Here is a 13230-nt window from a genome sequence, read left to right on the forward strand (position 1 = left end):
AAAGAATGCACTGCCAGTAGTTCTCTTTCGGTCATCCACATCTCCTGCCCAATCAAAATTTATATATGCACATAATGTGAAGTTATCATCCTTAGGATACCATAACCCAAAGTTTGTTGTACCTGCCAAATATCTGAATATCCTCTTGACAACAATATCATGAGTTTCTCTAGGATTTGCCTAAAATCTAGAAGCAATAAAAATAACATTCATTATATTAGGTCTTGTCTGAGTTAGGTACACCAAACCACCAATCATTGATTTGTATTTGCTCGGATTCACTTTAGGGGATTCATCATCCTTTAACAATTTGCAACCAGTCATCATAGGAGTACCAACAGGTTTAGAATTCTCAAGTCCAAATTTCTTAAGTTACTCCTTCACATACTTAGTTTGACAAATGAAAATACCCTTATCAGTCTAAGTAATCTGCAATCCTAAGAAAAATTTCATCTCACCAATCATAGACATTTCAAATTCATTCTTCATATCATCAACAAATTTCATGCATAGACATTCTTCTCCTCCAAAAATGATATCATCCACAAAGACTTCAATAATCAATATATCATCATGTTCAATTTTGTAATATAAGTTACTATCAACATTACCTTTACTGAAACCAAGCTTTGAAAGATACTTATCCAATCTAGCATACCATGCTTTAGGGGCCTATTTTAGTCCATATAAAGCTTTCTTCAATCTGCAAACCATGTCCTTGTCTTCTGATAAAGAAAATCCATCAGGTTGCTCAATGTAAACTTCCTCTTCAAGTTCTCAATTCAGAAATGCATATTTAACATCCATCTGCTATACTTTGTAGTTCTTGTGAGCAACATAAGCAAGAAAAAGTCTTACCACTTCAATTCTAGCAACTGGGGCATAAGTCTCTCCATAATCAATTCCTTCTTCATGTGAATAAACTCTGCAAACCAATCTAGCCTTGTTCCTTACAAATTGACCTTCCTCATTCAATTTATTCCTAAAAACCCATTTAGTTCCAATAATGTTCTTGTCTTTAGGTCTAGGTACTAGTTCCCATGTCTTACTCTTTTCAATATGATCTAATTCCTCTTCCATTGCTTTTATCCAATTTTCATCCTTACTTGCTTCAAAAAATGATTCCGGTTCAATTTGAGAAATTAAACATACCTCTTTAGCAACTAACCTTCTCCTAGTCATCACACCTTTCCTTTTATCTCCAATAATTTGATCTTCAGAGTGATTTAGTTTTACATACTTGTGAGTCTTTGAATTTTCTTGATTTGCTGACTCATTTTGCTGTTCTTCTGTCACTGTTGAATTTTATGATGCTACCGGTGTCACTAGTTCACTGTTCTGAACTGGTTCTTGCATTACCGGTTCCAGTCTGATAAATTCATCTTCCGGTCCATAATCAAATGATCTGATTTGATTACTGCCATGCTCATCCACCTTGACATTTATGCTTTCCATTATCCTATTCAATCTTTTGTTATAACATCTATATGCTTTGCTCTTCGTAGAATAACCCAAAAATATTCCTTCATCACTTCTAGGATCAAAATTTCCTAATGCATCATCTCTTCTAATGTAACATTTGCTTCCAAATTTTTTGAAATATTTGACAGTAGGAGTATGACCAAACCATAATTCATAAGGAGTCTTACTGGTATTGCCTTTGATGTGTACTCTGTTGAAAGTGTAAACAACTGTATTGACAACTTCCTTCCAATAGATATGAAGCAATCTAGCTTTTGTCATCATAGTCCTTGCTGCATCCAATATTGTTTTGTTATTCCTTTCCACCAATTCATTCTGCTGTAGAGTCCTAGGTGCAAAAAATTGCCTCCTAATACCATTCCTTTTACAGAAGTTGTTGAAGTCACCGGATGTAAACTCACCGCCATGATCTGATCTCAAGCACTTTATCTTCAGTCCCATCTCAGTCTCAACCATAGCTTTAAAGATTTTGAATTTCTCAAAAGCTTCATATTTTTCCTTAAAAAATGCTACCCACACCATTCTAGAATAGTCATCAATAAGTAACATAAAATATCTATCACCTTGAAAACTTTTAGTCCTTGTCGGTCCACACAAATTAGTATGAATAAGATCAAAAACTTCATTAGATTTATCATGTATACTTCTGAAAAAATTTCTAACTTGTTTACCCATTTGACATTCTCTACATACCGGATTACGAGGTTTAACAATTTTGGGAAAATCTCTGGCAACCGATATTGAACTGATCTTCATTATGCAGTCAATATTTACATGACACATCATCTTATGCCATAACCAACTTTCGTCAATCTGAGCAATCAAGCAATCCTTCTCACTAGAGTTCAAATGAAAGATATTACCTTTGGTTCGAGTTCCGGAAGCAATCTCTAATTTAGATCTATTGATGATCTTACATTTTCCATCTTTGAATTGCAAATGAAATCCTCTATCCATCATCTGACCTACACTTAAAAGATTATGCTTTAAGCCTTGAACATAATAAACATTATCAGTATTAGTCTTATCATCCAATGATATTGTTCCTTTGCCTTTGATCCTACATGCCTCGTTGTCTCCAAATCTGACCAATCCACCATCAAATTCTTGTAATGTTAAAAACTTTCTCTTGTCACCAGTTATGTGATGTGAGCAACCACTGTCTATAACCCATTCATCCTTCTCTACAATTTTTGTAGCTAAAGCCTTTTCTTCAGTATAAGTTGTTTCCATGACAGATTTTGAAAAATCATCCTTAATAGCAATAAAGACCCAATCTTTTCCGAATGAGGTTCCATTACCAGATCCACTCACAGGTTCATCATCATCATCATCAGTAATACCAAAATCATCATCACCAACATAATAACATGATTTATCCTTATTTTTTCCGAATCTAGGTTTGCTCTGATATTCAAGGTTAGGCTTATAATTCTTCACAAATTTTTAATGATTCCTAGCAACTCTTTTAGGACATCTAGATGCAAAATGACCAATCTTATTGCATAAAAAACATTTAAAAGGGATTTTTCCTTCATACTTACTTCCAGTTGGTCCTTTAGGAATTCTTCTAGCAATCAGGACTTCTAGCTCTTCAAGTTCTCTTTCTTCTCTCTCAATTTCCTCCATATCCTTAGCATACATCTCTTTCCAATCTCTCTTCTTCTTACTGGAGGTAGAAGCTTTAAATGCAGTCTCAGTTTTAGCAGCACTCTGATCTCCAAGTTCTTCAAGTTCAAAAGCAGTCAATTTCTTAAGTAATGTATCTATGGTCATAGGGGTACTTGACATTGTCCAGAGTTCATTGATAGCAGTAGCCTTCATCTTGTAAGGCAGAGGTAGAACTCTTAGAACTTTTGACACTATCTCATCCTCATTGACTGATCCGCCGCAACATTTGATACCCATGACAATCTCGTTGACTCTATCCATGAAATAACTTATCTTCTCATCTTCTTCCATCTTCAAAGTTTCATACCTTACTTGGAAACCTTCAAGTTTAGCAATCTTTACTTCCTGGTCACCTTCATAAAGAGTTTCAAGCTTCAACCAGATCTGCTTATCATTCTCCAATTCTATAACATTCAATAACTTTTCATCTAATAGAGCGCTTAACAATGCTTCTTGTTGTCTCACATAATTTTCAGTTCTCTTCTGTTCATCAACAGGTACCAGTATTCCAGAATTAGGATCATGAGGTATATACCCTTTCTCCACTATCTCCCAAACTTCAGTTTCAAGACATCTGAGATGAATCTCATTTGCTCCTTCCATATTTTGTAGTTAGTACCATCAAATTTGGGACTCTCCTTCTGGTAGGGATTGAATGTAGAACTAGATGCTAATGCCATCAGATCTCCTCAAGAGATTAAGCTTCTGCAGAGAGGACCTTTCTCTGATACCAATTGTTGGAATGCACTGATACCGATAGTAAACTGAGAGCGGGGGGGGGGGGGGGGTGAATCAGTTTACTAACCAGTACAACAATTACTTCAATTGTAAACCTTATACCAGAGCACAACACAATGAAATATATTACATGAAAGCACAACACACATAACACCAATATTTTGACGTGGAAAACCCGGAAAGGGAAAAACCACGATGGGAAACCCTACCCACAATTAGATGAATACTCTGCAGTAGTATTATGAATAATTACAATGGGGTCTGTACTTGCAAAAAGGCCAATAGCCTAGAGCACACTACTCATCACAAAGGGAAGTCTCACTGACTTACATAAACATCGGACTACAATCCAAAAAGAAGTGAACTGTGAAAGTGGCATCTACTAATGCATGATACAGTTCCGGTTAAGCACTGATGCCTGCTCCGCAACACAAAACCTTCCTCAAACCTTCGCTGAATGATATAACCTTGTTCGCTCATAAACCACTCTCTGATAATGCAGACATAACCATCAACACCAAAATTACATGAATAGGTCACCTATAAATACAGATCATCAACCTTATTGACAAGGTCGGTTAAACCCTAAACTCATAAACCCATAATTATAAAAAATACATCACACAATACCACCAAACCAATATTACGATTTACATTGCATAGCATGGACCTAAATCAAATATCCAAATAATTATATCCATTAGAAATTCCACTAAGACCAAGATCCAACATGCTTCACCAACCAGTAGAAACCCTCAGTGAAATAACAAAAAGTTTAACCGGATCCAAATAGGACCATCATAACATCACGCCATCCAATGCAAAGTCGCCAAAAGCTCAGGATATGATCTTGAAGCACCAACAACATGATAGAAACCGATTCCATAAGCCGGACCCAAAATTCACTGACCAAGTCACCAAATACTGTATACCGGTAAAGCTAACCGGGAACACTAGGCAAGCCAGTAAAGCCAAAAGCTAGCCGGGTACCGGTAGATACCAAAAGCGATAACCAAATCACGAACCACCAAAATATAGAAAGTATATAACCATCCAGAATGAGCATCCAAAACCAATTCCAGAGATCTGATCATACTAGATCAGAATCACAACCAAAACCAAGATGATCACCAAGACTAACCGAGATAGTCTCCAACCAGGATACAATGTTGACATCAATGACAACACTTAACCAAATCCAACATATTGCCAACAGTTAGACCTCTTCAATTCTCCATAGATCATTGCTCTAGCCATAGTTTCCCAAAATGATGCCTCGATAATAGAGAAAGTCAAATATATTTCAAGCTCCACTAGTCAATGGTTAAATGATTTACTTGCATATGGATGAAGAATTTGACAAGGCCATGGATTTACATACCATACAGAAAGAATATTTTGACCTCAACAAAGACTTATTTAACAAAATTAAAGGGGAATTGTCATTTTATTTAAATATTCTTCCACAATTTAATGCGACAATGAAACTCAATTTTGATATATGTTAATGAACGTGTCTTGGATAGGTTTGATACTTCATTACTTGAAGAATGGAAATAAATCATGAAGTTAAGGACAAACTTACTAGAAGAGGGTATTGATGAAATGTTGGTTGTTCATGGAGAAGTTGATATATAATGGATGCACACACGAACTTATTATCGTTTAAGGGCACTATTGCCATGCAAATCAAATTATTAATGATATTGATACACATGATCTTGTTATAGACTATAGGGCACTATTACCATGAAGAAAAAGTATTAACGATGTTGGTATTCTTAAGCAACATTAGGTGAAATGATTAATCAAGGATTTAATCAACCTTTTAGATTCAATTCATCTTCCTTAGATAGATTGGTTTGAATGAAGTTTTCTAGAGAATTTGGAAGACAAGTAACCAAAAGGTAGGTGGAAGCTCATCCAATTTCAAGCATCTATATTTGTTATTAAATTCATTTTAGGTATGTTGAGGGCTCAAATATGGATGTCATCAATGAAAAATTAAAAATTATTAAAGATTATCAACACATAGAAAAGGCCATTCATAATATTGTTATCATTGAAGACATCAACAATGATTAATGAGACACTAGCAAAGACATTCATTTTCATGAGAGATGGGTTCTTGTGAACTGCTACTCATGAAACATGGGTCAATGAGTTTGACTCGAAAAATTACATAATTGAATTATGATAGCAATATCATAATGTGAACTCTTGTAACACTTGCTAAGCTATTAAGTTTGAGCTTAGATGTAGTAATCAATTATTCCTATCTTTTATAATATTTAGACTTTAATATCTCCAAGGACTTCACTTTCACGGTTATTATTAAAATTATATTTATATTTCTTGTAACCACTCATCGGTTACACAATGAGGCTATAAATATGCAATTTTGGTAATGGTAAAGGGTTGGAACTTTGAGCAACTTTTTTATGGCAAATTATCACATCTTTTCTAATGTTAGATGCAATTATGAGAGAATCTTTCTCATATTGGATGCAAATTTTCTTGTACAATTTCCCTCCACCTTTTTTGAAACATTTATTATGAGTTATTCCAATTAAATTGATTGCTACATCATTGCATGGTTGCTTAAATTTATCAAACCTTGCCTTTCCACTTGGTAAATTTGCACATTTTACTGTCAATAGAGACTTATTTGTACACATTATTACCAAATGCTATACTCTATCTACATTATTCAATATTTTTACTTGGATTTAAAATCCCTAAAATCCTTAAAAATCAGCTTTGAAATATAGAATATTTTTCTTACTACATGCAATTTTTAATCTGGAATAAAGGCACCCTCACTATCCTCAGGAGGGCTTTTTGCCCATAACTATTGTGATTTTCTAGAGAAAATTCATTTACCAACATATTGCACGAGAGAGCTGAGGCTAAAAGTGATTCTTGATTATAGCCTTGATGCAATTAATAACAATTATATGACCAAAAATTTTCAAGAGGTTTTGAATACAATCTTTGCCATGTTTTGACTCCTTATCAGCTTTCTACAATTATTTCTAATGTATTGGAAACAATATATTATATTATTTAGAAGGTTGGAAAAACTTGAGATGCTTTATACATTAGAATCAATAACTTAAAAATAAATATGTGTACTTCAATAAAAACTAATATACTTTAATAATTATCTTAATATAATCTATTAAGATGATTATAACTACATCAATTTACCTGCATTTTATTTTATATTTCTAAAAACTATAATAAACAAATAACAATATTCTCACAAAATATATTATATACACTTTACAACATTACATCCAATAATTCCACCTACTTCGCTAAATTTTAAAAAAAAATTACCATAATTATTTTATGCAACCCAACCACCACTATTGTCCACTCCAAATCCATAGTAATATTGTGACTATAATAAAACATAATTGTCAATGTTCATACTTCTTTGCTCAACTCTATATTTTGGATTCTTTAAGGTCAAATTTTATATGGGTAGAATAGTTTATGTTTGTAGGGGTGCTGCAAATATAGCATTTTAATATATCGTTTTCTAATTTATTTATATTAGAATTGAAGTATGATTAAAAAATAATAATTAATTAATGATAAACTGATCATATTTTTTTAGTTAAATAATTTTGATGATAAGAATAAATGTTTTAAGATATTTTTTTGTGATGAAATGTATTATATTATTTTTTTGTAATATATATTATAAAAATATAATTTTATATTAAATATATGTAAAATTCTATATTCTATTAATTTTTTGGGATGGGGAATAAATATCTGTAAAATAGTTTTTTGAGAAGCTATTTTCAAAGGGACGACAATTCAAAAAATAGATATAATATAAGAAATTTCAAATATTCATCATAGACATTATAGAACCTTATTATATAATGTTAGAATTGAATCAAAATTTCATATGAAATTTGATGCACAAATTAACAAATCATTGCTTTTATTATGAATGCTTATATATATTATATAAAAGTTATAACAAATCGCCTAACCCTCTTGCTGCATCAAATTAACAAATCATTGCTTTTATTATGAATGCTTATATATATTATATAAAAGTTATAACAAATCGCTTAACCCTCTTGTTGAACCACTCAACGTGCGTCCGATTTGGGTTTAACTTGCAAATCTTCCCCTTCAATTTTGGGAGCATTCTTGCTATGAGGCCATTGGTAACTCTATTGGCCGCTTCTTTCTTGAAGGTTGACGATGCCATGTCTTCAATGGGCCACTCCACCTTTTCTTGCATCTTAGTCGATATTGACATCTCTTTACCTCTCCCGGGGGATGTGGTTCTTATGGTTGGGGATAGGCCTTGGAATCAACCATTGGATTTTGAGGGCCTCCCCTTCCACTGTCAGAAGTGCTTCTCTACAGGTCATTTGGCTTCAGATTGCACTATTCTACGTCACAAGGGTGATGCTACTTGGTGGAAGGATGCTATAGCTGATCATTTGACTATCTTTGCTTCTGATTCCGATTCTTATTCGGTTGGCTCCTCTCAAGAGGATGAGATCTCCCGCCGACATGAAGTGCCTCTTACTGCTGCTGTTGATGCCATTGTTGTGGCCTCTTCTGTCCCTATGGATTCAACTTTCATTGCTCCTGTTTTTCTGCCTCGTTCTTCTCCTATTGATGTTGTTGTTGTTTTTGCTCCTGATGTTGTCCCTCTACCACAACCTGTTGCGGTTTTGCAGCAACCTGTTGCTATTTTGTAGCGGCACTCTACTGGCACTACTGATTGTAACCCTATAGGGTCCTCCGCATTGCACCTTTCTCTTGATGGTCCTAATGATAGTATCGCCTGGACTATGGTTTGTTGCAGGTGGAAGGGGAAGTTATCCCCCCTCCCCCAAACCCCTCCTTGTCAAGGCTTGGGTGTCTCCCACTTCCTTGAGGTGGGTTTGGGTAGTTGCTGGTTTGACAAGTTTTTTGCTTTTTTGCTTGTTCAACCTCGTGTTTTCAGGGCTTGCTCCCTTATTTTGTTGTATATCTTACTCCCTGAGGGCTTTTGTATTAAGGGTCAACACCCTTGTTCATGCTACTTTCTTAATAAAAAAAAATCACTTAAAAAATGTTGCCATCAATGCCAAAGGGGGAGAGATTTTTGGCTTGATGATGATGATATAGTTGTAATAGGTTGTTTGATGACTTTATTTGTGTTGTCATTGATGGAAATCATGTTTTTTTAGTCATCTAGGTCATCTAGACCAACCGATATAGCCTAACCGGTAGTGGAATCAGTTAGATTGTAAAACTGCTAAGTTGCTGTAAACCGGTAAACAGGAACATAGCAATGATCAAGCGATTGGTACGAACGATTGGAGAAGAGTTAGACGTTGTGGCTTTACAAGAGTGTTGGAGACAGGAACAAGCACCTATGTTCCAAGCTGCATCAATAGATTCAATGTATTGAGCGAGTTATGATTGATTTGCCAGTCACAGTTAGGAAGAACAGAGAACCGGTATAACAAAGTTAGTTTGATCGGCAACCAATAGACTTATTGTTATTTTTTTAAGTTATGAATTGTTTTGACGACAAGAGAAAAGTGTAATGAGCGAGAAAATGTAAAAGGTGACTAGATTCAATGAACCTAGGGAATTGTTCCAAGGTTCTTAACTGACTTAACATAGTTCTTTATAAGGTGATGTAAATTGTCTGATTTCATGTATCAAGAGTGAGAATTTGATCATGCAGTTGAAAGAGAAGTTAGGTTTTGATGTCTAGTCTGTGATAGAAGTTGAGCATAAGCGAATCTAATCAGGCACAGAGGTGCTAACTTCATATCAGTTGAACTTGTTGTCTTCCTAACAGTTGCAACAAGAAAATCCTCTAGCAAGGTCACTCCTAACGGGGTGCAATAAGATCCTAGCAGGTCCGAAGGTGAAATCTTCTAACCAGGTGACACATTAGCTTGTGTTTGTAAATCCCAGTAATGTGGATAGCTCCTAATAGGGCTGGGTCCTAACAGGCCTTATTGTATAGCTCTTAACCGGGCTAAAATACTCTTAATCGGGTGTGCCCCTAACAGGGTGGTTGTATGACCTTAACCGGTCAGATCTCTATGCTACAGTTAGAAGATCCTTGTGGGTACTCATTCCCATGGTGGTTTTTCCCATTTGGATTTCCACGTGAAAAATCATTGTGTTATGGTTTTCATGCTTTGTTGGATGTTTGCTTATGTGGTTATATTTGTTGCACACTTATTGATTTTCAAGTTGGTGAAAGTAGTTATCAGTTTATTAAGTTTTTGCTTGCACTGATTCAACCCCCCCTCTCAGCTCCTTATAAGTTTATCAGCACCTAACTCATCCCCTTTTCACAACACATCATCCACTAAAGTAAATTTCATAGCACTTTCTTTACAAGCTATAAACCCCAAATTGATTTAATAAGCCCTTATATTAACAAATTGAATTGAAGCACTTAATTTATCATATCAAATATTTTTATGGGAAAAATCAAAACCAAGGAAACCACATGAATAAAAAAGGTTTGCATTAATCAAAGGGAGATATGAACAAAAATAGGCAATGCAATAGCAAACTTTGTAGAACTATTATTTTCTAATAATGAATTGGTTGCATGTCTCATTCAACCCTGACCATTGTATTTTTCTATGGTTATTAGGTGTAGGCAACAACCGAGTTACCATCATTGATAGTTTGGTCCACAACCAACCAATTCACCACCTTCTTTTCATAACCAAGGAATATGGCTAAGAAGTTAATGGAAGGAATACCATATCACTTAATTGACCAACATATGAGGGAACATGTTCAATTGATCAAAATAATTTGATTAAACATGCTCAATCAAAGTTAAGCCTTTCATCACTTATAAAAACCTAGCCTACTAACAAAATGAAGGGTCAAATGAGAGTAGAAAACCCAAATCCTTGAACAAACAAAGAAGAGAGGTAGTGCACAACTAACCTTCTCTCCTCTCCAATTGACTAAACAAGGCAAGATGATTTTTGAATTTTGTTTCCTTGTGTATAGCATCAAGTTGAATTATATAGGTGACACGTGATGGTTGTTGACTACAACTCTCAAATCACTTATTGCATATTAAATCATGTAATACATAAATAATAATAACTAATGGAATTGATGTTGAGCTTGAACCTATTCAATGTGTTTAATGTGCATCATGTTGGATTTATTACATCTTTTATGTAGTCTATATTATATAGGTCAAATAAATATTAAACACATGTTAATTAGTTGGTAAATAAATAAATAAGTTGTGGGAATTTTATATTCTCATAGGTAAGTTAATGTGATTTTATGAGAAAATGAAAGGGTTTATAAGCCATAGAAAATCAATGCAAAATCAATTTGAGTGAATGTAATCTTTAGTTGAATAATATATTATTTTTATCTGCAACAATGGCGTGGTATGTGTATTTCATTTGTCCACCATTTCAATATGATATCAAAGCAATCTTATCTTATGCTTTATGAAGCTATTCTTTATTTCAAACCATTGCTATCTCATTCCAAATCGGCAGAGGTGTTCATACTGTTGTGCTTGGTGCTCAAATCATTTTTGGGTATTCAAATTTTTATTTTATAATTGACATTTTTTTAATAGTTTAGTGTAGTCTCAATAAGACTAGTATCTTTCCCATTTCTCAACAAAATTTAGAAATTCAAATGTTCTAGAAGGACCATGAAAAATTAATAGCTTAATAATATTTTGTAGATATTGTTAATATTTGATGAGCAATTTGATTAGAAGATAATAGTGTGATATTTTATCTTTAAACACCATTACAAATGCATTTAAAGATTGTCCCTTTCTAGATTTTTTTATTGCTGTGCACATGTGCATGAGAGCACAACTTGCATCCATTTCTTTTTAATCCAAACATGTAGAAAATAATGGTGTTGCAATGCTATATGATGATGTTGCCACCATAAACATTGATTGTTGAATATATGCCATATATCAAAGTTGCATGAACATGGATACAGATTCAGATACAAATATAGATACAATATACAACATTCATAAAAAACACATACACACATTTACTGAAAGAGATGATTTTGATGTTGTTCCTATCAAAGGGTTAGCTACGGTGTTGTGCTCTTGTAACTCAATTGTATGACGATGCAAGTTATCTTTTTATTGAACATTTTAGCAATCATGTTGTTTATTTAAAGAGATGTTTTTGATCTTGTTCCTATCAAGGGGTTACCCACAGTGTAGTGCTCTTGTAACGCAATCGTACGACGACCTAAGGTATTTATCAATACTATTAAAATCTTTTCAAGTATTTCAATAAAACAACATTAGATTCACTCACAATAATTATCTTCTGCCATTCTTGATAATCAAGTACAATTACATCTAGCATTCTAGGTTGATTTATGTTGAAGTGTATACATTTTATTGGATTGGCATAGATTAAGCTTAGCAAAAGATTTATCTCCCTTACATTTGGTCAAAATGTGATCGAACATAACCAACTCAATTTCAAGGGTTTTAGAAAATTAATTTAAGGATCTCTTTCAAATATTATTTATTATCCACAGAGGGTTGTATTTTCAGACTTATGGTTTAAGGCTATTACCATATACCAGAGTTGCCTTATCATACATGAAACCAATATATCTGTTTAGATGATCCTTACTGCTTCTGCTCAGAGAATATTGTTTTATTTTTCTGCTTTTCTTGTCAAGGTTGTATAGTCATTGATAACTAATTTAGGGATTGAAACAAAATTGTCTTTGCCAGGTGCCTTACTTTTATTAGAACCAACTAGTGTATGTACTATTGTGCGCGAATACATTTTTTCTTTTTGTTTGAAGGTTTTGTGGATCTTAAGGCATTTGTCAAGAATCAAATACCTTGTTACTGTTTTACGAAAAAAAATCGAAGAGTATTGCAACATAACAAACAATATTGATTGCAGTCAACATTGATTGAACACCATCTATTACTGTAGTGCCCCTGCCTCTTTTGGCTTGTCAGACCTTGTGATTGTGTTTTGTGTGGTTCGACCCTTATTTTGGTGTTGGTCGATTTTGGTTTTGGAGTGTGAGGATTGTTTATGCTTCCTGGATTTCTATATGATTATGATGTTTCATGTTATGTGGATAGTTAGAATAATGGTGTATTTGATGTTTCTTCGCTCTGTGTGTATGCTAGATGATTATAGATAGGATATTCTTGTAATAATAGAGTATTATCTTGATGATCTTAGGTGTATAACTGCTTGATCTTACATTTCTTATTATCCCTGATGTGGTTATGAGGCTGCGATTAATAATTGTATGGCATTGCCTTCGATGGAAACATATGATGTA

The sequence above is a fragment of the Cryptomeria japonica genome, chromosome 11 (assembly GCF_030272615.1).
Source record: "Cryptomeria japonica chromosome 11, Sugi_1.0, whole genome shotgun sequence".
Lineage (NCBI taxonomy): Eukaryota > Viridiplantae > Streptophyta > Pinopsida > Cupressales > Cupressaceae > Cryptomeria > Cryptomeria japonica.